This window comes from Eptesicus fuscus, chromosome 11 (genome assembly GCF_027574615.1).
Source record: "Eptesicus fuscus isolate TK198812 chromosome 11, DD_ASM_mEF_20220401, whole genome shotgun sequence".
NCBI classification, from domain to species: Eukaryota; Metazoa; Chordata; class Mammalia; order Chiroptera; family Vespertilionidae; genus Eptesicus; species Eptesicus fuscus.
Window position 1 is genome coordinate 12,486,700 of NC_072483.1, and position 26,831 is coordinate 12,513,530.

The window sequence follows — 26,831 nt, forward strand, 5'->3', positions numbered from 1 at the left end:
AACCCATGATTTTGTGCATTTGGGATTCTCAAAATAAATTCACTTTTCATCACCAGTCACAATTCGATGCAAAAAAGACTTTCTTTTGTGCCATTGAAGCAACATTTTACTCATGACTTTTCAGTTTTCCATTTGTCTTTCGTTCAGTAGATGTGGCACCCATTTTCCTTCCTTTAAAATCTTTCCCATTGCTTGTAAATTGCCGGAGGCTAATTCCAGCATGTCATAAATGAAAGAAGTTTCATCAAAAGGTTGATGGAACCTTGAGGCTTCAGCAGGGCTGAATCATATGTTATTACCTACTGGAATGGCTGAAGGCATTTCCCCAAATCTGAAAAGGATGCATAAATGATTGCTTGTTGCCAGACAGCTAAGGGCATTTTAATCTACATGTTATTGCCTCCTGCTGGCCAAACACCAAAGGCAGTTCCCCCAATCCAACAATGCCTACTGTATACTAAACCTTACCTTTGATATATATATCTACTTTGCTTTAGGGCAATTTGTATTAATAAAGAGTGAGGGGTCCTGAGACAGAAAGAACTTGGTTCCTACAGCTAAACTCCTCTGGCTCTCCCATGGATTACAAATTTATATTATACTAGAGGCCCGGTGCACAAAATTCATGCACAGGTACAATCCCTAGGCCTGGCCTGTGATCAGGGCCCCACTACCCACTGCCACCCATCCCTGGTTCCCTGTTCGCCATTGGGAGATGGGAGCCTGCTGGCTGGGGGAAGGGACTGAGAGGTTGGTGGTTCCCACCTACTTTCTGGCCCCGCCCCCTGCTGCCATCCATTCCCAGTTCCCCATTGACCATGGGGTGATTGGAGCCTGCCAGCCCGGGGGAGGAACTGAGAGGTTGGCTATTCCCACCCCCTCACTGGCCCTGCTCCCCACCATGGGTCACCCTCTGTGTGTGGGGCAACCAGCGGGGCGGGGGCCTTGGTATGGCGCTGCCCATGTCTGCTGCCACCCACACCCAGTTCCCTGCTCCCCATCAGGCTATCTGAGCCTGCTGGCTGGGGGAAGGGACTGAGAGGTTGGCCAGCAGCTCCTGCATTGAGTGTCTGCCCCCAGTGGTCAGTGTGCATCACAGCGACCACTTTTTCTGCTGTTTTGTTGGTTTGCATATTACCCTTTTATTATATAGGATTTCTAATGTCTTTATTAATTTATGCCACAGCACCTTCTCCAGATTCCTGAACCCTTCTAGATGCTGAGAAAGACACCCTGGCAGTAAATAATCGGAAATTGTTTGCTGAGCAACATTTAATCTTTCTGCAAGTTGTTTTTGAGTTTGACACACATCTTCATCCAATAATGCTTGTAATTGTTGGTCTTCAAACTTTTTCGGTTGACTTGAACATAATAAATCAAATATTTCATTTGTATGATGGAATTTTATGGAAATTTTCTAAATTTAAATATGTTTAGAAAATTGGAAATCATAGATTAAAAGATGATGAAAAGTAAAATTTCAAAATAAAACTAAGAACTCCACTTATGCAAATGAACTCTACTGGGATGATCTGCATTAACAGTCTAAATCTTTCAGTGGATATACTAGAAAATATTGAGTGCCAAAGGATTATACACACTCACACACACACACACACACACACACACACTGATGGAGGAAGGGCAAATTCATTTTCTCTGCGTGAGCTACGACACCCATCTTCTCCTAACCTTGGACATCGGCACTCCTTGATCTCTGGCTTTCAACTCAAACAAGATCCCCTTGATTCTTGGGCCATCAGACTCAAACTGAAATATACCACCACCTTCCCTGGTTCTCCAGCTCAGAGATGGAAGATCATGGCACCTCTTAATCTTCTTGTGAGTCAATTCCTATAATAAATCTCCTCATAAATGTCTCCATGTATCCTATTGGAACCCTAATACACCTACTTAGCCATATTTGTCCTTTATAGTCAGTTCAGGTATCATCTCTTCTAGCTCCTGGCTTAGTGAAGTAAAAGGCTCACACAGTACATATGAAACTATGGATACACATTGTAAATCCCCCTGGAAATATCTGGGTTGCTTGGCTTCCCCACTCCGCTGAGTACTCTGCTGAGTACTTCAAGGACAGAAAGGTTATCACACTCATTTGAATATCACTATTACCTGGCTCATAGCTTGTTCATAATATGTATTCAATAGCTTTACTGTTGAAATAAGCTTCTTGAAGACAATAATTAGCAATTTGTTCTTGCTAATGTTGGTAGTACCATGAGTTCAGAAGAGAAGTCAAAACGTGAGATAAATTTAATATAATCTGTCTACACCTGTAATTTCTCTTCCCTGTTTTTTTCAATACCCCTGACATTTGGCCCTTAGAAAAATTGGCTCAACACCCTAGTCCTTCTTGCTCTCGCCTCCTGGCCCAGTTTTCCTGTCTCACACATTCAGCATCCTCTCTTACTAAGGGTGTGCTGTGAGCTGCCAGCATCATGATGACATACCATTGACTGACTCCAATGTGCCTCCTGGCAGCTCTCTTCACAAATGAAATTTAAATTGAAAGTATTCCAAAATACATTCATGACCTCGAGAAGATTTATCAGTTCTCCTGGTGTATGTAGTAAATGAAAAGTTATTATTCTCTCTCCACACAAATTCTGTCTGACAGATGGTGTTTTGTTATTTTAGAAAAGTATCAGTCCACTGAGTTTTTAAGGAGTTCCTTTAATAGTCCCATTGCAACATTTCCATAAATCTTTTGCTACTCTCTCTGAGAACACATACAATAAATTCTTCCATAGTATAACTACAAAGAGACTGGCATCTCTTAGGGTTAGGAAGATGAGATTAAGAAAATTGATATGAAAGACCTCTGTAAGCCATCAATACTTCAATAATATATATGCAAACAAGAAAACTTAAGTTTTCCAAATAAGTTCCCTGAGAGATAATTCTTCATGGTATCACCATATCTCCATGGAACTAGCTATTTAAAGTTGTTTTTGTCAGTCAAGTTACTTTCCCAAAGTGTTGTGGTTCTTGCTTCTTGCATTTTTCCATTGCTAGCTGATAAAACTGAGTTTTATGTTTACCACTACTCTTAATTTCACATGAAACAAACTGAGACAGTCAGAGCTAATGTCACCAGGGGAACCAAAGAAATGGTATTGTCTTGTTAATGAATCCCAGGAAATAGCAATTGTGTCATTATTGATACATCGCACAAGGATCAGACTATGTGACCTGAAATTAGATATGATTACCAACAGGGATTGCTGTTTAAAGTCATTACATAATTATAGTATCCAAGAAAAAGGAATGAGAGTTTTGCAAAACCAAAGAATGTTCAGGCAACAGAAATTTATACTTGAATAAAAGGAATTGTTGAATATGTTTTTTGATTTGTTTAATATATGATACCCAGTGTGTTATTTTAGGTAGGTTAAAAGAAAAACTACTATAATGAATTAAAACTTAGATTAGAATTAGTAGTTTTATACTGAACAGTGTAGGGTAAAAGTAGGTTTACAGTTGTTCATATGGAAAATAATATAATAATAAATAATAATACAAGAATAAACACTGTGTTTCATATACTCACAGCTGTAAGCCCACTTTGCCCCAACCTGTATTTAATGTGTTCAATAATAAGTAAAATAAATGTAAATAAGCTAGATTGTCTTGATATCTTATACACATTGAGATCTAAGTCGACAGCAATAGTCTTTTAACTTTGGGGTATAAATTGCTGCAACACTTTTGTTGGGCAATTTGTGCATATCCAACACTAAGTTTTTAAAAAGTGCAGACAAATTTTTTGGTCCTACAATTCCACAGCCAAAAACCAGCTTCAACCTGGAGCTACAATGTATACTTAGCATTATGATTATTGAAGTATGGCATGAGCATGACAAAGATAATTCAAAAATAGCAGACTAAACACACAGTGTCTGTGCATACACAAAAGTAATCAATCAAAATACTAGTTACTTAGCCTGGTCGGGGTGCTCAGCTGGTTAGAGCATCATCCCATACACCTGAAAGGTTGCCAGTTGGATTCCAGGTCAGGGAACATACCTGGATTGTGGATTCAATCCCTGGTCAGGAGTCAACCAATTTCACATCAATATTTCTCTCTCTCTCTCTCAAAATCAATAAAAATTTAAAAAGTTGCCTAGGTTGGATAATACATTGTTTGTGGTCACTAAGCAGTAGAGGATGTGAGGCTACATGTTAGTGGGTGAAACAGGGATCTTGCTGTATAACTCATCTCATTGTTAAACAAAAACGCCTGGACTCACATACTAGGTAATACAAAAGTGCCTCTTCTCATTTGTCACCTTTTAGCACACTCTGGTTTCCACCCAACACCTCCGTAGAAGCTCACATTCCAGCCCACACTCATGTCAAATTAGGTTCATATTAGGTTGATGCATATGGAATTAGTAGGCTAATTTTTTCAGTCAGAAGGTGTTGAATATTCACAATTCATGTTCTTAAGCCTATATCTCCACTTTTTTGGTATTACCTTTCCATCACTATAAAAGAAATGGTTTGATATCCTAACCCTCCTACAAGTATATGCAGAACTACAAATGATCAGAAATTAAAAACAAAACAAAAAATGAAACAGACTTATGTTTACAGAGGCCAATGTAAGATGAGTGGATATTAAAGTTGTGGTAAATTTACAGAATGGAATACTATGTGGCCATAAAAACAGAAGAAATTCTTATCTTTTGTGACAGCATGGATGGACCTGAAGATTATCATGCTAAGTGAAATACGCCAGTCAGAGAAAAACAAATATCATGTGATTTCACACATATGTGGAATCTAAAAAACAAAATAAACTGATAAACAAAATAGAAAGAGAGGCACGATAAAAAGAGAGGAACAGTGTGGTACATCTACACAGTGGAATACTTTGCTGCTGTAAAAAGGAAGGAACTCCTACCATTTGCAACAGCATTGATGGTCCTGGAGAGCATTATGCTAAGCGAAATAAGTCAGTCAGAGAAAGATAAATATCACATGATCTCACTCATTTGTGGATTATAATGAACAACATAAACTAATGAACAAAAACAGATCCAGAGACAGAGAAGCATCGATCAGACCATCAAACCTCAGAGGGAAGGTAGAGGAGGGTGGGGGTAAGGGAGAGAGATCAACTAAAGAACTTGTATGCATGCACACCCATGACCCTCAGCAGACATGAGCTTTTTATTTCCTTCTAAACTCAACCAAATGACTTGTATGCATGCACATAAGCCTAACCAATGGACACAGACACCAGTGGGATGAGGGCATGAACAAGGAGAGGGCAATGGGGGCATAAGGACACATGTAATACCTTAATCAATAAAAAAAAGAGAGGATCAGACTGACAACTGTCAGAAGGAAGGAGGTTTGGGGGACTGGATGAAAGAAGGTCAAGTGGTTAATCAAAAAACATATACACATAACACATAGACACTGAAACAGTGTGGTGATGGCCAGAGGGAAAGAAGGTTGTGAGCTACATGGAGGTGGACAAAGGTGGAGAAAATGGGACAGAAAGAGACTTTGCTGGGGTGATGGGCACATGACACAGTGTGCAGATAATGTTTTATAGACTTGCTTACTTGAAACCTGTATGTTTATGCAAACCAATGTCACCCCAATACATTCAATCAAAAATAAATTAAAAAAATGGTTTCTAAATGAGCATATGTTGCATTGTACTTGCATATTGGAATAACATTTTTCCTTTTCTTTTAAGATAGTTTTTTGGGAACTTAAATTTATCTTTTTGTTTCCCAAAACAGTAACTAAACTTAACTATTGAGCATCATTCTTGTAAAAATTGTATCCCTCATAATTATATTACTAATAGAAGAGACTAATTCACAAAGGGCTTTTTTTGTCCTGATAATATATAGGTAGAGGAAGCTACCGAGGACTTTATAAATGCTTGAAATACTTTTCCCAACTAATTTGTCCCAAGAAATGTCCTCCCTAAAGGGCTTAGACACTAGCTCTCTTACATACTGGTAAGCAGCAAACCAGATTGCTTAGTCTGTAACCCATATTTTCCGGATTTTTCAATATTGTAAAGAATGTTTAATAGCTGAGCGAAGCAGCTGTTGAGAGAGGAACTCTGAATCCCAGTAGCCATTCGAAATAAGAACTGAGGTTCTTTCCCCTTCATTTGTCTTTGTTGTTGAAAGGATCACAGATGTCCCTTTGTTCTCAAAACTGCACTTAGACAGTGGCACCTTGACCAACAAACTCTCTGAGGCCAAACCACTTTCTTGGATATTGGTCAAGTGAAAACAAAATAAAAAGCCTTCAAGGTTTGTAACTTAGATTGGAGAAGGCTTTGAGAGAAATGAAAATAGAAATTGCTGGTCTGGATTCTCAGTCCTGGGTGAGGGGGAGTCTGCAATCCCAGCAGAGAGAAGAGCAAAGGGTAACAAAGGCTATTTCATTCATTTCACATTTATTTTGTGACACTTTAAATCTGAAAATTGAGAGGGAGGGGCATGATCCCATGCTTGAATACACAAAATTTGTAGACCAATACAAGTTAAGAGCCGTCATTCAGCCCTGCTGGTGTGTCTCGGTGGTTGAGCATTGACCTATGAACCAAGAAGTTGTGGTTCCATTTCCAGTCAGGGTACAGGCCTGGTTTGCAGCTTGAGCCCCAGTGTAGGGCATGCAAGGAGCCAGCCAATCAATGATTCTCTCTTATCATTGATGTTTTCTCTCTCTCTCTCTCCCCCTTTCTGAAATCAATAAAAAATATAGTTTAAGAAAAGAGCTGTCATTTATTTATTCATTTCCTCATTTATTCATTTTCTTAAAGCCCTTCAATCGAAGAGAAAAGGGACATACAAATAATTTAAAGAATTATGAGGCATCTGATGAAAGGATGCTCCGGAGGACTTAGAATAGGAAATGGGCTTGTGTTGGGTGATTTTGAGAAGGATTCAAAGTAATGCTTGTCTCTCTATAGAATGCTGCCAAGTAATGGAATGATCTATGTACAGTATCATAATCCTTATCTAGAAAGCAGTAAGAAAAGCGAGAATCTAAAGATGTGATTGTAAAAGAAACATTAGTGACCAATATTAGCCAGGAAAGAGGGGTTGTGGGACATTTGTTTTTTTACTTAGGCAATGTCATGATTTTGCCTTGATTCATCAGTCACTGAGTGGCCTTGTCTAATGTTGATGTGATGTGGAATTATGCCCAATAAGAGAGCAAGAAGAGTTGTGAGTGCCAAGCACCCCAGCTCTCTGGAGCTACCTTTTCTTTTTCATTTATTCAACAAACATGTAATAAGCATCTCATAGGCTTGTGGCTCTAAAGTTACAAATGTACATTTGAGTAGCCTCAGCCCTCTAAAAAGAATTGAAGTTTAATGTTATACACTAGAAATTAGAATTATATGTTGAGCAGGTGGCCCAACTGAAGAAAGTTTCAGAATGGTGGGAGAATTCAGTGAAAGTTCTTCAGAAGAGGTGGTATTTAACCAAGTGTCAAAGAGATGCATAGCTTTTGCCAGTTTCAAATAAGGAAAAACATTGCTGGCAGAAGTAGCCCCTGGAAATGTTCCAGTATGTGAAATGTGCTGTGATCGCTCAGCTAAATCTGAGAGAGGACCTTCTATGTCAGGCTGATGAGTTAACACCTTCTTATTTCCTCTAACTTTAAGAAACTATGAAACTATGGAAGAATTTCATACAAAGAAAGCTTACTGATACTTTTCTGAGTCTTTAGTTTATACAATGGGATTTTATGTACATGTAACATTTAAGAACTAATTAAGATCACACCAAAAGAGCCAGTTGCTGAGCCTGGGGAAGGAAATGTTAGTCATGGAAGACATACTGGTTTTAAGGAGACAGAAATTACTTCATGTTTTCAGTAATTTCACTTGATTTGGAAGAAGGATAAAAACAATTGGGACTTACATGTTAATATTAGAAATACTCTGTTTTACTTTGTATTTTTTTAAATTTATCTTCATTGCTGAAAGTATTACAGATGTCCCCCTTTTTCCCCATTGATCCCTTCCATCCACAAATTAGTCATTCTTTCTTAACTTTTCATTGGGCTACCATTACATATAAAATTTGCAATATTTTGTTAGTAAAATATCATTAAGTGCTAGAAGCACCGCCAAAGGAAGACATGGGAACTTCTCAAAAGGTCTAAAATAAGATCTTCTAACCTTTCTTTAATAATTTAAAAGGCATCTTGTGTGCTGATAAGGAAAGGAAGTAGATGACCTCTCAATGTTCTTTCTAGACTAGAAATTGTATGATAATGTATTCTAATAAGTCCTTGTACTTAACACAATAGGAAAAGACTTCTTTCTGAACTCTATGTTATTTAAATTATTTTTCTGTTGAATTAAGGATAATTTTACTTTAACATTAAATTAGGTGTGAAATTGGTTCTAAGATTTTTTAAGCAAAATGGTTAGCAATGATTTTTACATTGTTCTGAAATCATAAATATACTTACTTAATTTAGAAAAATGTAAAAATATTAAAAAAGCAAAGGAAGAAAAAAACACCCATAATTTCTTCTAAATATATTTCTGTTTAATAATTTGACATCATATTTAAAAAATAAAAACACTGCAAGCAACATTCAACTCATATCCTTACCCAGATTCAACTCACCCTTCACAGTCCCCACATAAATCTCCACTCTTTTAAATGTCATTGTTTCTTTTCCTCCTTATCTCACCTGCTCTCACCTGTCATCACAAATCAGTGTTTTTAGGTCATTTTACAATTCTGTTCCCCTCATTGACAATGAATAGTACATTGAGAAAGGACAGCATTAATTGCTTTTTATTTCTCCAACTCCTTTCTCCTCCCCCAAAGCTTTATGTACCATTAAATGCCATCCATGTAAAAGGGCTCACAAGTATGTTCAAGGAATAAAATGGTACACACACTTAGGGAACCCACTTAGCTGTCTTGTATACAGACATCAAAGTTGCAGACAGCCCTCTAAAGATAATGAATAGCAAAGTAAAGGGAGTCTCCTATAGAGAATTCAGTAGAAAATAATGCACTCCATTGTATTACATTATTAAAGGCAAAAATTTCACACAAGGACTTAATTCTAAAGCAAATAGATTTTAAGAATTTAAATGACTTGTAATTATTTCAATAAGTAAATTAGATACAGTGTTGAAAACAGTACATGTTTTAATTTTTGGAAAGGTAGTTCCTATATGTGCCAGCAATGATTGAAATAAATAAAATATAAGAAAGTACAATAATGTCCCCATTAGGATTTTTCCTTTTGATTAACAAAAAGAAACTGTGTTAAAAAGGAGACACTTAATCGCAGCACCTGAATGAGATCAATTAGCCTTTTAAGGAGGAAGAATTTGTTCCAGGGTGATCTTTATTTTCTGCCAAAAGATTCCCATTTTTTCCTTCTTTCCATTATTCAACATCTTCAGGGATAATCATGAAGTGCCTTGCATGTTGCTAAATGCTCTCCATTGTGGTAATATCTTTACATACAACATCTCATTATAAACTTCAGGTAAGTACTATTATTATATGGATTGTGTAGTTGAGGAAACAGATTCCCAAAAAGCCATTTGTTTATGTCACACTGCTAGGGAGTGTTACCGGACAGTCTGTCATAAGAGCTGTCGTAGGTGATGCCTGAATAGAAGGCCTAACTTGATTCTCTCTAATAATATTTTATTATGGATATAATATCTATCACTAGCCTATCCCACATATACATGTTTTTAATTTTGGGGGTGATGAATATGTTCACTATTTTTATGGTGTTTGTGATTTTACATCCTTACTCCAAAGCTTACCAAACTTAAAAAAAATGTGCGATTGGTTGCTTATACCTCAATCATACTATTCAAAAATAAGCTGTGAAACTGTGGCCCTAACCAGTTTGGCTCAGTGGATAGAGCATCGGTCTGCAGACTGAAAGGTCCCAGGTTCGATCCTGTCAAGGGCATGTACCTTGGTTGCGGGCACATCCCCAGTAGAGGGTGTGCAGGAGGCAGCTGATCGATGTTTCTCTCTCATTGATGCTTCTAACTCTCTATCCCTCTCCCTTCCTCTCTGTAAAACATCAATAAAAAAAATATATCCTACCTAATAAAAGGGTAATATGCAAATTGACTGCACCTTCACTACGCCTAAGCCATGCCCACAAGCCACGCCCACCAGCCAATCAGGATGAGTATGCAAATAAACCCAACCAAGATGGCTACCGCCACAGAGAGCAAGGTTTCCCAGGCAACGGAGAAAGCCAAGCTTTCTGCCTGCCCTTGCTAGGCCTAAGCCTCCACTCAAGCTACAAAGTTTCAATTATAGAAGGTAAACAAATCTAAACAGAAATGGCGGCAGCCACGGAGCTGGAGAGAGCAGGCCAGGGTTGCCCCCAGCAATGGAGAAAGCAAAGCTTTCCACACACCCTGGCCAGGCCCTGGCCTCCACTTAAGGCTACAAAGTTTCAATTATAGAAGGTGAATTAACAACAACAGAAATGGCTGCTGGCCACAGAGCAAGCAGGAGGCTTGGCTCCACTCCAGGCTACAAAGTTTCAATTGTAGAAGATAAACAAATTCCAGATACCAGGGCCTCCTCTTGGGTCACCAGGGGGCGTGGCTGGCCTGCAAACCAACACAGGCCCCTTGCTCAGGCTGCCCCACGCCCCAAGGGAACCCACATCCTGATCCGGGACACCCTTCAGGGCAAACCAGGTGGCCCCCACCCCTGTACCAGGCCTCTATCCTATCTAATAAAATAGTAATATGCAGATTGACCATCACTCCAACACACAATATGGATGCTCCCATGTGGTCAAAGATCCTGCCCCCATGTGGACACAAGATGGCCACCACAAGATGGCCAGCAGGGGAGGGCAGTTGGGAGGCACCAGGCCTGCAAGGGAGGGCAGTTGGAGGCAATCAGCCCTGCAGGGGAGGGAAGTTAGAGGTGACCAGGCCTGCAGAGGAGGGAAGTTGGGGGCAAACAGGCTGGTAGGGGAGCAGTTAGGCATCAATCAGGCTGGCAGCGGAGTGGTTAGGGGGTGATCAGGCTGGCAGGCAGAAGTGGTTAAGGGCAATCAGGAAGGCAGGCAGGCGAGCAATTGGGAGCCAGCAGTCCTGGATTGTGAGAGGGATGTCCGACTGCTCGTTTAGGCCCGATTCCACTGGGATCGGGCTTAAATGGGCAGTCAGACATCCCTCGAGGGGTCCCAGATTGGAGAGGGTACAGGCTGGGCTGAGGGACACCCCCCTCTCCATGCACGAATTTCGTGCAATGGGCCTCTAGTGTGTGTGTGTGTGTGTGTGTGTGTGTATAATAAACTGTGTATTATTATATGAAGAATGAGAGACTGTACTTTGAGGGGGAAATACAGAGAATCCAGATTGATATGAATTAGTTGAAGGAAACCTTTTTTGGAGTCAAAGATGCTGGTATAGCACAAGGTCTGATTCTCATAAGTACAGTAATTCAATTAATATGTTGTTATGATGATGTGATTGTTATTAGTAGCCCTAGTAGTAATATCATGGGCACCAAAAAAAAAAAAATGGGGGAAAAAACAGAAATAAAAATGTTATTTACCTTCTTTGAGTAACTGCTTATTCTGGACATTGTTTTATACTGTTTGAAGGAGATGGAAAAGGAGTAGGGAGGGTAGCTAAAAATCTTAACTTTCAGCCATGCAACAAACTTACATTACTAATCCAATAACAGGTCAGGCTTGTACTAGATGCTGTAGATACGATTTGTGCAGCTATAGTAAATGCTCTTATGGAGCTCCTTTATTGGCATAATGCAGTACAGTAAAGACCACAAAGGAGAGTTTTATCCACTTCAGTGACTTCTGCATATTTTATTCTATATCTGCATGGTATTTGAAACTTATTTAGCAAAATATGCAAAAGACATCATTTAAAAGAGTTGTAACAGAGAAAAACTAGCTTGAACACAGAAGGTGTGAACACCCTCCTTCTGTGAGTGCTGTAGATTTTGTTTCAACATTTAAAATTATTTGAAAATGTGAACTATTTGAGTGTCTGTGTATTGAAATCTCTTTTCTTAGGGGGATAACATTGACTGGAATTTATTAGTATCTCAGAATCATGAAGCCATAAAACATCAGAGCTGGAGAAAAGAAGTCTGAAGTCATCTAGTACAATTCTATTTATAGATGAGAAAACTTTTAGGCTCACAGAGACATGAATTACCCAATGTCACATAGTAACTGGGAGGACAATCACTACATCCCACTGCTACTTCTTAGTGCTGATCTCCTCACTGTTCATTAGTCATTCACATTTATTAGTTAATAGGAAAATGTTATTGATGGTCATTTGGAAAATATTATATGTAATTTTCAGCATATAAAAATCATACAAAGCTGTTTAAAACCTTAAAGACTCTTTGACAAGATTATGTGGTAACTTTATGGTTCTTTGCCGCAAGTACAACAAAACACTTAAATATTTTTCAAACTGGTGACAAGTTACAGCATTCACAAACTATACATAGGCTTCTGGTTCAATGGAGCAGAATCACTATATTTTACTATCAAAAGTCTATTAAAGTTATAATAAATAAATAACAATCTTGTATAATAAAAGGCTAATGTACAAATCGACCGAATGGCAGAAGACTGGTTGCTATGATGCGCATTGACCACCAGGAGGCAGACGCTCAATGCAGGAGATGCCCCTGGTAGAGGGGGAGGACCACTCAGCCAGAAGCAGGGCTCACAGCTGGCTAGCACAGCAGCAGTGGCAGAGCCTCTCCCACCTCCAAGGCAGCACTAAGGATGTTCAATGCTGGCTTAGGGAGCTTCTCCTGCCTCTGTGGCAGCACTAAGGATATCCAGGGGAGCGGGCCTAAGCCATCAGTCAGACATCCCCTGAGGGCTCCTGGACTGCAAGAGGGCACAGGCCGGGCTGAGGGACCCCCCTCCGAGTGCACAAATCTTGTGCACCGGGCCTCTAGTAATGATAATAATAATGCTTAAAATGGGAGTTTTGGGGACCTCGGGGGGCAGCCAACTAATGATTTTGACAACTTCTGAACTAGAAATCATATTGATGGACAGCCCAGAAGAGAGAAAACTACAGCTAAAAGCATGCACTGAAAGTAGTGCAGATGCAGGGACAGGCCACCCTCCCTACCTGACAAAGCCTCCAAGTTTCTGATTTCAAAGATGGAAAATATGAGCTGTCAGATGGTAATGAGAGTAATATGTTAGAGAATCCCATGACAGGTCATCCCTCCAAACTTTCCTTACTCCACCATACTGGAAAAATATACAGTGACAAGAAAGAGTGGCATTCAGCTATAGAACAATTCTGAAAAGGTACTATTTACAGAAGTTGGCTTATTGGATCAGATATATCAAAGGACATAAAATGGGTTTGGGGAAACTCAGAACATCACTTCCTTTAAGTATTAAGAGGTTAGACTTTTGTGCCTACACACTTACCACCAATCAAAACCAAAATAAAACTTTCTAATGACATGTCCTGCCCACTTAGATAGAGCTCACTGTTCACTCTGAAATGAGAGAGAGAGAGAGAGAGAGAGAGAGAGAGAGAGAGAGAGAGAGAGAGAGAGAGAGAAGGCAGTTGTTTACATAAAAAGAAAGTAAACTCATACCAGCTCTAATAATTACTGACCTTGTCTATCGTGTAAAAGAGAAAAGAATGAAAACTAATTGTACACAAAAAAAAAAGAAAGATTAAGATTAACAAATGGCTAGTTGTATCAATCTGGATAGGGTAAGTTATACAACAAAAACAAACAAAACACATGACAAAATCACAAATGACAATAATGCCATCTTAAATATTGCTTGTTTTTGTGACATAAGGTAAAAGAGCTAATGCACCAACAAGTACCCGCTCAACCTAAAAGAGACACACATTACTTGCACTCCAATTGCACAGACAAGTGCTAATCTATGTCCCCACTCACAAGAGAATCTCAAGAATATTGATATGGGCTAATTAAATGAAATACTCCCAGAAAATGGCGAGGGAGTGAATTGAGTTGTTTAGTGAACAACACTAATGACCCGGGAAGAAACAAAAGCTTTGGGAAACAAAAGTAATTTAAAAATTCTGGTGGGGTTGCTCAGCTGATTAGAGCATCATCCTGATAAACCAAGGTACACCAAGGTTACAGGTTAGATTCCCAGTCAGGGCACATGCAAGAATTATCCAATAAATGAATGCACAAATAAGAAGAACAATAAATCTCTCTCTCTCTCTCTCACCCTACCTCTCTCTCTTTCAAATCAATAACAGGAAAAAAAATTCTCATCATTCTCTTTAGCAAGTTTTATTTTGTTATATGCATGAAACAACATCCAGGTGTTATACAAAATGACCAATTAGGGAATTATATATAGGCAGATAGTTATCAAAGACACAAAGAGTGGCAAATGAATTTTGTCGATGTTGCAATTAACTATTTTGTGTTTGTGTGTGTGTGTGTGTGTGTGAGCGAGAGAGAGGGAGAGAGAGAGAGAGAGAGAGAGAGAGAGAGAGAGGGAGAGAGAGAGAGAGAGAGAGAGAATGAATTATCTAGGAGCAAAAAAATGATCAATCCAGATGTTTCAACAACCATACAATAGTAGATCCACAGAAAGCAAAACAAGAAGGAATAGAGTGAATGAAACAGCTAATGAACTTAACTAATTAACAGTTATTTTTTAAAATTTCTGGAGCAGAATAAAGTTGGAAATATTTACAATAAAATGAGTAAATAAGTTGAATGATAAAACAATCACATCTTGGCAAATCTTATAAAATTTAAGAAGGCCAAGAGACATATGAAAAAATGCTCAAAGTCACTAATCATCTGAGAGATGCAAATCAAAACAACAATGAGGTACCACCTGTCAGAATGGCTATCATCAACAAATCAACAAACAACAAGTGCTGGAGAGGATGCAGAGAAAAAGGAACCCTCTTGCAGTGCTGGTGGGAATGCAGACTGGTGCAGCCACTGTGGAAAACAGTATGGCCTTTCCTCAAAAAATTAAAAATGGAACTTCCATTTGACCCAATGATCCCACTTCTAGGAATATATCCCAAGAAAACAAAAACACCAATCAGAAAGAATATACATATGTACCCCTATGTTCATAGCAGCACAATTTATAATAGCTAAGATTTGGAAACAGCCTAAGTGCCCATCAGCAGATGAGTGGATTAGAAAACTGTGGTACATCTACACAATAGAATACTATGCTGCTGTAAAAAAGAAGGAATTCTTACCATTTGCAACAGCATGGATGGAACTGGAGAGCATTATGCTAAGCGAAATAAGCCAGTCAGAGAAAGATAAATATTACATGATCTCACTCATTTGTGGAACAACATAAACTGATGAACAAAAAAACAGAACCAGAATCATAGAAGCATTGAATAGACTGTCCAACCTATGAGGGAAGGTGGGGGATGAGTGAGTAAGAGATCAACCAAAGTACTTGTATGCATGCATATGAGCATAACCAATGGACACAGAAGGGGGGACGGTGAGGGCATGTGCCAGGGTTTGGGGGCGGCCGGGGAGAGGTCAATTGGGGGAAAAAGGAGACCTATGTAATACATTAAACAATAAAGAATTTAAGTTTTTTTTAAAAAAAAGAACATTACAGTAATGATAAAGGAATCATTTCAGTCCAAATTGCTTGGCTCAGTGTTTGAGCATTGACCTTTAAACCAGTAGGTCACGGTTCAATTCCTGGTTAGGGTATATGCCCAGGTTGTGGGCTCGAACCCCAATGAGAGGCGTGCAGCTAATAAATGATTCTCTGTCATTATTGATGTTCCTATCTCTCTCTCCATCTTCCTTCCTCTCTGAAATCATTTTTTAGAAAATCCTTTCAGAAGTTTCATGTTGATTTTTTTAGTTACCTAAAATATATAAATTATGTCTCTATTGAGCTTTCCATTAGCAACTCTGAATATTAGAAGGCAGTAGAATAACATGTTTAAAGTTTAAGGAAAAAATATTATTGAATCTACAATTTGATAGCCTTAAAAATATTAATCAAATGTAATGGTAAATAAAATATTGTACAATATCAATACCCTCAGAATACTGACTATAAAACAAATTACATGCGGGAACATATCAACAAAGAGAAAGGCATATAAAAATTTAAAGGCATAAGATTAAATAAATAATAACTATGCCATGATTTCAATGTTAAAAATCCAGGGGTGGGAACTCAGTTACAAACCCAGAATGAGTTAGCTCTGTGAATAATTTCTTCAAGAAGAAAATGAATTATAGATTATAAATTTTACCAGTGAGAAACTGGAAGGTCTTAATGATATAATGAAGCACTTATTTTTCTTTTCACAAAGAAAACAAAACAAAGGCAATTTATAAAAACCCAACAACCTTAAGTAAGACCCATGTCTTAGAATTCCTGGCATTTGAGTTAATCCATTTCACCTTTGAACCTAAAATGTTGTCTTTCACAGGTACATCTTATCTAAGCAAATAAATAATATTTTAAAAAATCATAATATTTACTATTTATTGATTGTCCTTTTTTTTAAATAATCAGCTTACATGCAAACATAGAAGAAAGAATTATTGTAGGATAAGAAAATGTCTTAAATCTCAACCGTCTATGGTATTTTTTAGTAACTTTATGCTGTAGGATCTCAAGAGAATTTAGCTAAACATGATGGGAAAAGTTTATTATGTAAATGATATCGTAATTTATGGAACAGCAAAAATAATTTTACTGACTATACTTGTTAGAAGAAGTGGTTTGGAAAGTGAAACCTAATATATATAATTTCACAGGAACAAGAAATATGAAAAAGGGCTTGAGATTTTCTAAGAAAGCTGTCAAGTAAAAATTTCAGTTATATAGAGTTGATTTTTTATGTCCCCTGAAATTAAAGACTACCCTAAGAAGGCTATTTAGTATTCTGAGTATTCTTTTGATTTTCTCACTGTGAACGAAAGAAGCCACCTGCTAACCTAACAAGCTCAGGGGAGGCCTGTGTGGCAGTCTTGAAAACTCAGAGACCTAAAATAACCACAAAAGATGGTCTGAAAATTAAATATTTAACTACAAACAGGTTATAGTGGGCAGTCATTCCTAAGCTGCTATCTTCCCTGACAAAGATCAACTTAGATCTTCTTTACTGAGCCCATTTGCCTTTTTGCCTCTAAGATAACATATCTGTGAGATGTCTGGGTAACTTGTAACTTCCTTTTTACCCCGGACCCCTCAGGGCACAACAAATGGCACCGGGACTTTCCCTCATTGTTATTGTTATCAAGTTAATTGTCAACTGTTAATTACGTTAAAGTATCCTGTATCCATCTCTGTAAGAGAAGCATATGTCCATCATTTCACTTTTCACCCTATCCCAGAGGTTTCCCCGCTTTGCTTTGTCCCACCTCCCTAATCTATCACCAATGGATTTCATGTAACTCACCTATGTCCCTTTCCTTTGATTTCAATGTATAAATATAGATGTAACCCTGCATTCTCCGGAGCATTATCTCAATTCATTGAGGTTCTGCTTCCCGGCATATGTCGACAGTTTGGCTCAAATAAACTCACTAAAATTCTTTACAGGTTTCAATGGTTTTTTTCGTTAACATTACTTGGCGTAGTCATGGCAGGATTCCAAAGAAAACTCACCCAGGATCATCCCTTGGACTTGGACTTTGAGCTAGGATCCAGCAAAGGGCCCATTGAGCCCATCGGTTCTCTGCCCATTGGGTGAACTTGGGTGAGTTGTCTCTTGGATCCAGGATCTTCCCTTGCTTTGGTAGAGGGTCTGACTTTATTTGAGCTGTGTTTTAAAATCCTCGAGGTGAAACCAGGGTTGACAGAACCCCAGGTTAAGGGTCGGCAGAACCCAGGCTAAGGCGGGACTGGAGAAAAAAAATGGGTGGCTGGTTTTGATTTTGACTTTTTAATTGGAATTGCTGAGAGTCTGAGCAAAAATAACCTTCGCCGTATAAATGAGCTGAACTCATTCAGCTCTGAAGATAAAGGGGCAACACTTTTTATTTTTAAAGAATAGTCTGATTCTGAGGTGTTCTTAGGTGACTAAGAATTTTGTGGAAGTGTCAGAAATGCAGGAGCCCCGTCTGGAAGTTCCGATGCAACTGGAAATGGCTTTTCTAGGGGGCCACCATAAAGGCTTGGTCTGCCCGGGCCCCAAAAACTTTTTTGTGGTTTTAGACAGCCGGGAGAGAAACTGAGGCCACATTTGACCTACTACATAACATATCTAAAGTTTGCTCAGACTACAGATATCCAAAAAATAAAAAAATTTAACATGGGAAATTGTGCCTCCAAGGCTAGAAGCTCCCAAGACCCCAGCCCTCATTTAATACTCCTGATAAGAAGCCTTCACTTGCAAGTACTTTACAGAAATGAGAAAATTTAACTAGAAAATATTAACTGAGGAATGGCCAGAAAAAAAAAATGCAGTTTGTTTGGGGTACTTATGTTAATATTTTGCATGCAGGAATTAAAAAAAAAAAAAAAATGCCGGCTCTGAAATTAAAGTGAATGAGTATATGGGAAGCGTATCTTGATTTGGAAACTAGAAGCTTCTAAGGAAAAAAAATTTTCTTCCTATAGATGGAAATTAATAAAAAAAATTTTTCAGAGACTGTCTCAGAACTATTCTGAAGTTAACAAATGTCTACAGCCATTTTTGAATAGTCCTTTGGGAGTGGACTGAAATTCTAGAGAGGGGCAGTTCCCGAACCGGGGACAAAAGACACTGCTTTGGTAATTTTTAATGCTAGACATTCTCTGGTGTAAATTCTTAATGTGTTTTCTGTGTGCCTGTATAAGAGTGTTGATGTTTTTGTATCTCTTTGTTGTTGTTTAATTTGTTGAAAGAAGAGGCAAGTCCCGCTTCAGGGAAGCCTAGTTGTGTGTGGTGGAGTTGAAAGCGTGAGAGAGATTGCAAGAACGTCCCAGCAGCTGCCAAGAATTCTAATTAATCTTGGGGGCTCTTCTTGCTCTCCCTCTCAGGGTTCAGTCTCCAGAAACAGCTAGTGAGATTTCTGTCTGTTTGTCTGCAATATAATTGTGGCTGTCTATCTTTTAGGGATTTCGGTTTGCTCTTTCCTTATTTGTTGTGAGAATAAACAAATCATCTTTTCTGTCAAAGAATAGTTTAGACAGCCTCCATTTTGGACTGTGACTTGGCAGCCGCCATGTTGGCCGCATGGTTTGCTGCTCCCCTAGAAAGAGCAAGGGCCAACCCCTCCCTTTGAATTAGCCAATCGGGAAAGACCATGTGCCTGAGCTCCAATCAAGAGCAAGGACAGGTCACGTGTGTTGTTAAGGCACTCTGCTTCAGAAAGAAACTTGCAAAGATTCTCAGAGCCAAGTTCAAACAGGAAACTTTAGGAGGGTAGCATGTGTCTAGTCAGGGACACTGGCAAGCCAAGAGTCATGATTCCCTGTGGTACTCTGGGTATTTGCATTTCACATATTGAGAGTTTATGTATTATTTTCAATGCTCAATACACTGCTTGCAATAAGCCATGTGCCTCATTTTAAAATCTTACATATTATTCTTTATATGTTGAAATTATAATTGAATCTAAAGGTATACAAATTTTATATTATTCTCTATGTCATTTTACAGGGATTATTACTTACCAAGAAGTTGTTGTCTTGGAATGTTATATTTTATAGAAAAGCAAAGTTTTTATCAAATCTATAACCATGCCACTTTTAAATTTTTGTCATTTGTGGACAGCTTTATTCTGATGCATTTGTAGGTATATATGTCTAGAAAAATCCATGAAAAGGACTCGAATTTACTCTAACTTGCAGGCTTCTAAGCAGGTCATATTTTGAACTGGATGAAGATTTATAGAACTTCAAGGAATAAACAAAAACAACTATGGGACTAAATGAATTGAGGATAATTATTCTTATGATTCTATTTAAAATATTGTTGACTTTTAAATCTTTTGTTTCCCGAATATAGGGAAAAGTAAAGAGCAGACATTCTGCATTGTAGGAACTAACAAATTGGTAACAGATTTATTTCACAGTGCACTCCCAGGAGACGAAGGGTTCAAAGATCATGGCTTACAACCAGGAGATTTGGTGTCTTGGAAAAGACACCAAATAAAAGACTCTCTCCAAACTCATTGGAGGGGACCCATGTGCAGCTAAACTTAAAGGAGTTAGCTCATGAGTTCACATTTCTCATTTAAAAAAGGCATCTGACTGTGAATGGACATCTACTCCCATCTCTGACACCATCTCCGTCTGCAGCAGAGATCACAGACTTTCCAAGGACGAGAAGTTGCTGACCACGGAGGCAGACAGCTATCCCAAGACGACGTCAACAAGACCTGTATACTCACAAAAGGATATTGCTTGTTTTTATATCATCTGATTGATATTGATTGAATGTACATAAAATGATTTTCATATTATTATTATCCTTATGGTTCCCTAGTGGAAACAATATCTACATCCCCAGACCTCTTCCTTTATTAGATATAAAAAATTTAACTTAGATACCTGCTAATCTTTCCTACCTACAACACAATGATGTTCTGGTTATCAGGTATGATAGTGAAATTAATGCCTTGTTAGCCACACATTGGTCTTCTCCTATCAATATAAGCTTTGGTGGTTGTTGTTGTTGTTGTTTTCTGGCTCTATCTATTATAAAGGACCCACCTTAGGCAAATACCTCCAAGAATATCTCCCTGATAATTCCACTGGTAGTATTGTATATGGATGTAATCTGGATGAATATTGTATGGCTATAGAGATGGGTGATGAATAACTAAGAAAAACACCTGGATATGATGGCCAAAGGCTTGCAGCAGCCTGTGCTATCTGTCATAGCATATCATGTCCTCAGACTCACCAGCCATGCTCTTATGGCTGGATGTCTATGAAACAAGAAAGAAATCAATGGGTCCCCATTTCAGAAATTATTGACATCATTTGGTGGGTAGATATGTTTATAATTACCCCACTGTCCTTGTGTCCTGGACGTTTGAGGAGCCCTATAAATACTCAAACTCTAGCTCATTTGGGAGTCTCCTTCACCCATTTAACTTTGGCATGGGAAACTCAACATTTTTGGCTCCACTCAGTATATCCTAACTGCTCCCAAGCCATAGCTACCCAATGGCAACAACATTTCTGGTGGATCCAACAACATTGGTCCCCTAAAAGAAGCAAAAGGGGAATACTTGGAGGAGTAGGGGCTGGCCTTGTTATCCTGGGACAAGCTGAACTTGTAGCTAATGAAGAATGTCATTCATTAGAAAAAGATTTTTATCTCAAATAGGTCATCTAGAGGGAATGCTGTTTCTGGAAGAAGGAAAAAGAGTGGGAAGCAGCATGGAAAGACAATAAAGCCTTAGTTTAATGGATAGAACAGGCTTGACAGACTATAAAAACTCATGCCCAAACCCAACAATGGGAACATGTTTGTGCCCTCGTTCAACTGGGCCTGTCGTCTATGCTAATGCAAGGAATCTGAAGTGGCTATGCAACAATGGCTGCAGAAGCCCAGGCCAGACACTTATGGGACTCATATGGTTCCCCAGGAATTTGGAAAATTTTAAATGGGAAATGTGATCTACGATATTGTGTTTTTAAAAGCCCAGGTGCGAGTTAAATCCTAAGCTTAAATTCCCAGTAGTTCAACTGGCTGGCGTAAGGACCATCCTCTATAATACTAGAATACTTCCAATGGGAAGTAGATGGGCCATATTTAAAAATAATAAACAATGTGAACCCATCTCACTGTCTGTGAAAATTGGAAAAGTGAATGGTTATGCCCTCAATCCATATGGAATACTGAACTCACCCAGTCCTGGCCTATTGTATCTACCCCCATGAATAACAACATATGGTATATGGGAAAGGGGCATTTTTGCTGGGAAGGGTTAAAAAACTCTTCTGTTATAATAATCGATTTTTACTGTAATAACACCAAGTTTACTTTAAATAATACTAGAATATGGTGTAATACTGAAATTATAGGCAGAATGACTTTGCCTGAAGTTCATAAAATCTGTGATAATATTGATACTGAAAAACCAATGTATTGGGAAATTGAACTCTTCCCCATGGAGCCATTTTTATGGGAACTAACTGGCCAGAAGAAAATTAGAGCTTCTAGATAATGAAATAGTAGAGTCTTAATTCACTTGGCCAAACATATCATAAGGTACAAATGACAGTGGATGAAGGAGGAAAACATAATTAGCTTAATAAAAGATTATGATAATACATGTAAAGGGTTTTTCGGTTGGCTGTGATGCTTGTTCCCCTTAGACTTTTCCTTGTCTAGTATTAGACATTTTCTGTTCCTAATCAGTGTTATTAGTTTAGTATTGTTACTTTTGTTCATAATATGTAAATGTTATATTAGATGCAGAAAAGCAAAATGTAAGACAAACAGCAAAAAGACTCGGATCATGGTGGCTCAAAAATTAGAAATGATCCAGAATACTTTTAACAAGGACATATAGGATTTGACTGCCTCCCATTTACCTGCCTTTTTAAAATATATATATAATTCGACCTTAAATGCCATCTAAGGTTATGGTCTTGCCCCATCCCCAGTGGTCCACCTGTTCAGCAAGACATGCTGACACTGAGACATCCTAGGAATGAGCCTTCCTAGCACCATGGGACTCCATTATCCAACCAAAAGGTTGGTCATCAATGCATCCTTTGGATTGATTTATGACCAAAAGGGGGATGTGTGAACGAAAGAAGCCACCTGCTAACCTGACAAGCTCAGGGGAGGCCTGTGTGGCAGTCTTGAAAACTCAGAGACCTAAAATAACCACAAAAGATGGTCTGAAAATTAAATATTTAACTACAAACAGGTTATAGTGGGCAGTCATTCCTAAGCTGCTATCTTCCCTGACAAAGATCAACTTAGATCTTCTTTACTAAGCCCATTTGCCTTTTTGCCTCTAAGATAACATATCTGTGAGATGTCTGGGTAACTTGTAACTTCCTTTTTACCCCGGACCCCTCAGGGCACAACAAATGGCACCTGGACATTCCCTCATTGTTATTGTTATCAAGTTAATTGTAAACTGTTAATTACGTTAAAGTATCCTGTATCCATCTCTGTAAGAGAAGCACATGTCCATCATTTCACTTTTCACCCTATCCCAGAGGTTTCCCCGCTTTGCTTTGTCCCACCTCCCTAATCTATCACCAATGGATTTCATGTAACTCACCTATGTCCCTTTCCTTTGATTTCAATGTATAAATATAGATGTAACCCTGCATTCTCCGGAGCATTATCTCAATTCATTGAGGTTCTGCTTCCTGGCATATGTCGACAGTTTGGCTCAAATAAACTCACTAAAATTCTTTACAGGTTTCAATGGTTTTTTTCGTTAACATCACTATTGAACTAAAGATATTTGTGGCCTTAAACTAACACCTCATATGGCTATTGTCAAGTTTTATTAATCCAATAAACCTAATGAAAAAACACCATTGTCCTTTAAAATATTTTTTAAATTGATTGATTGATGAGAGAGAGAGAGAGGGAGAGAGAGAGAGAGACATTGACTTGCTTTTCCACTTATTTATGCTTTCACTGGTTGATTCCTATATGTGCCCTGACTGGGGTCAAATCCACATTCTTGGCAAATCAGGAAGATGCTCTAAGCAACTGAGCTACAGTTGGGCCACCCATTGTCCTTTATACAAATCAACATTAACTCAGTGACAGAATCTTAGCATTTGAAAGAATCTTAAAGATTTTATCTCCTGCCACTACAACATTAGATGTGGAAAATTAGGCACAAAGACACAGACAGAGGTTCAGGTCTAAGTATGACATTTAGATCCCCCGTCTTCCTGCCAGTGTGGAAGGACTGCCTGTGTTCCCATTTCAGTGAGTAGAGTCACCTGATCTATCTCCTCCACAGCTCTCTTCCTGACACTTCAGCAAGGTCTTTCAAATTTAGGTTTGAAATACAGGGTGGCCCCAGAAATGTATATACACTTTGAATGACTATGAAGTCAGTGTTTATATCATACAGTTAATTTTCAAAATCTAAAGGAATCTACAGAAATAAATAACTTTTTATCTATGCCTGCTTTCAAACTGATGACCATTCTGATCCAGGCACTGCTGGTAATGCAAAGCAATGAACACAAACATCAAGAATCATTTTGCCAATCAGAGAAAGGTAAGTATCATATGATCTCACTCATATGTGGAACCTAATGAACAAAATAAACTAATGAACAAAATGGATTCAGAGATATAGCAGCACAGAACGGGCTGTGGAATCTCAGAGGGAAGGCGGGGGAGGGTGGGTGGGTGGGAAGAGATCAAAGAACTTGTATGCATATGTGCATAACTCATGGTCACTGACAATAGGGTGGTGAAGGCCTGGGGTAGGGGTTGGGTCGGGCTAGAAGAGGTCAAATGGAGGAAAAAGGGGGACATAAGTAATACTTTCAACAATAAAGATTTTAAAAAAAGAATCATTTCTTTAGTATTTATGTGCCCTCAGTTCATCATGTTGACTGTTGCCGGTTTTGTTAACGTTATCTTTATGTATCTCCATAAAAAAAGTCTAGTGACACCTTAAGATAAGTTGTTTTCATTCAAATATTAGTTTGGCTTCACTGATTATTTCAAATCAGTTAAACCTAAAAAGGAGTAAAAATTCAATGAGTCATTAGCTGTTAAAATGTGTATACAATTTGTTGGGACACCCTATGTAGTTCAAGTTTGTTCATTTCTTCCCATCTTAATTACAGCCTCACTAGTCAGTTGGTCAACAATTATTTACACCTGTGCCTGGTGTAATACCACCTACTGCTGTGAAAGCCAGAGTCCCTAGAATCTAGGGACTAGACTCAACTAGTTTACATTATATTGGAAATAATAAATAATACAAAAGTACTAAATAAATCAGACAAAAAAGTGGTAAGTGATATAAAGAAAATAAAATCCCAGTTTAGATAATCACTTTTTTTTTTTTTAGTAATTCTTAGGGAGTACTTCTCTTAAATAGTCCAAGAGTCCCCTGATCACACTTAAGTACTTGGCTTTGTCATTGTGGTGTCTTGTTACTGCAGTCACTCCCACTAAGATACGGTGAAGACCTGCGGGGGCTGATAGGATGATCTGGAGAGTCTACCTTCAGGCACGGCACTGTGAGGAGCTCTGCAGACATGCTCACCCGCGAAACAGCCATAACTAGAATATTACTTTAAAAACCTTTTACAATCTTTGTAAGATGCCTGAAGACATATCATAGATGAAGAAGCACTTATTCAATAACATCTACTAAATCTCAAACAGACCTGTGAGTCTGTGAAACTTGAGTCATAACCTGCTCCTACTCTCCCTCTCACCCCCAACTGAGCATAACAGAAGCTCCACTCCGGGTAGGCATGGCCAAGGAGACTGTAGTCTCTCTCCCCAGCTCCAAGTAAAGGGCTACATACAATATCTCCGTAGGAGGGGAAGGAGGCACAATTTTTAACATCCCAGCTTGTGTCACAGATGCTAGCATCCAAGTGAATGCAGACAGGGGGTTGGAGTCCCTTCCACACTCAGCCTCAGCCTGTGGGGTGCAAGCTTACCCCAGCTGTGGCAGAACATTGCTGATGAATCATGTCCCCCACTGGTACCTAGGGGAAAGAGATTTCTCTTCATTGACTACAGTCACCATATCCGTTCTCTTCACTTTCATACTCTATCATTGGAACTGGACTGAGGCACTCAAATACTTGTTGAAAAAGAAAATGAAATAAAAACTCTTGTATTTTCAATTACCTAAGTCCTAACCATCAGTATTGGGTTGAATAGTTTCCCCCCAGGATTCATGTCTGACCTACAACCTCAGAGTGTGACCTTATGTGGAAACAAGGGTCATTGCAAATGTAATCAGTTAAGATAAGATCAAATCAGAATAGGACAGTCCTTTAATCCAAGATGGCAGATGTCCTTATAAGAAGAGAAGAGACTTGGAGACAGAAATTGGAGTTATTCTGCTAAAAGCCAAGAGATACCAAGGAATTACAGCAAACATGAGAACCCAGGAGAGAGGCATGCGGCAGACTCAACCTCTGAGCCCCAAAGGAGGGAGCGATCTTGCCAACACCTTGATTTTCTCAGGACTTCTAGCCTGAACATTGAGACAATACATTTCTGCTGTTTTCAGCTTCCCAGTCTGTGGCACTTTGTTACAGGAGCCTTGGAAACTAATTCCCCATCTTTCCAGATTCCGCTCAAATGCTCTCCCATCCTTACTGCTCCCTTGATTGCCACTGCATTGAGCACTCGCAGAGGAAAATCTTCATCTTGTTCTTATTTGTCCCCTTACTGTCTAGAAGACAGCATACAGTAGGAAACAGTGTTGCTTTTGAAAAGATAATGTTTCTTTGCTCTGGAAGCAATCTTTTCCTCTTTTGAATGCTTGTAACGCTTAATAAAGGAAGACAGAGAAGTTGATTCAAGTTAGGGTCAGAACAAAATACTGACTCCAAAGAAAAAATGTAGAACATAATAGATAACCAATAACTATAGACTGGATTGATATATATGCCCTAAGGAAGCATTAAATGGTGTTTTCCATGGTTTTTAAGAACTATTGGCAGGCTTGCCGGTATTGTTCCAGGAAGCACTTATGTTTTTCCAGGAACTCTTGGAACCTACAGTGAAATGGGGTGGATGTCTCGTCCAGAGAACATCCTCCTTTCCTCCCACTCAGGGATGCAGGGTGTTGACAGGAAGAATGAGACCGACATTCCTCTTGTTTGGCTCTCTTAGGAGAAATGCAGCTTTC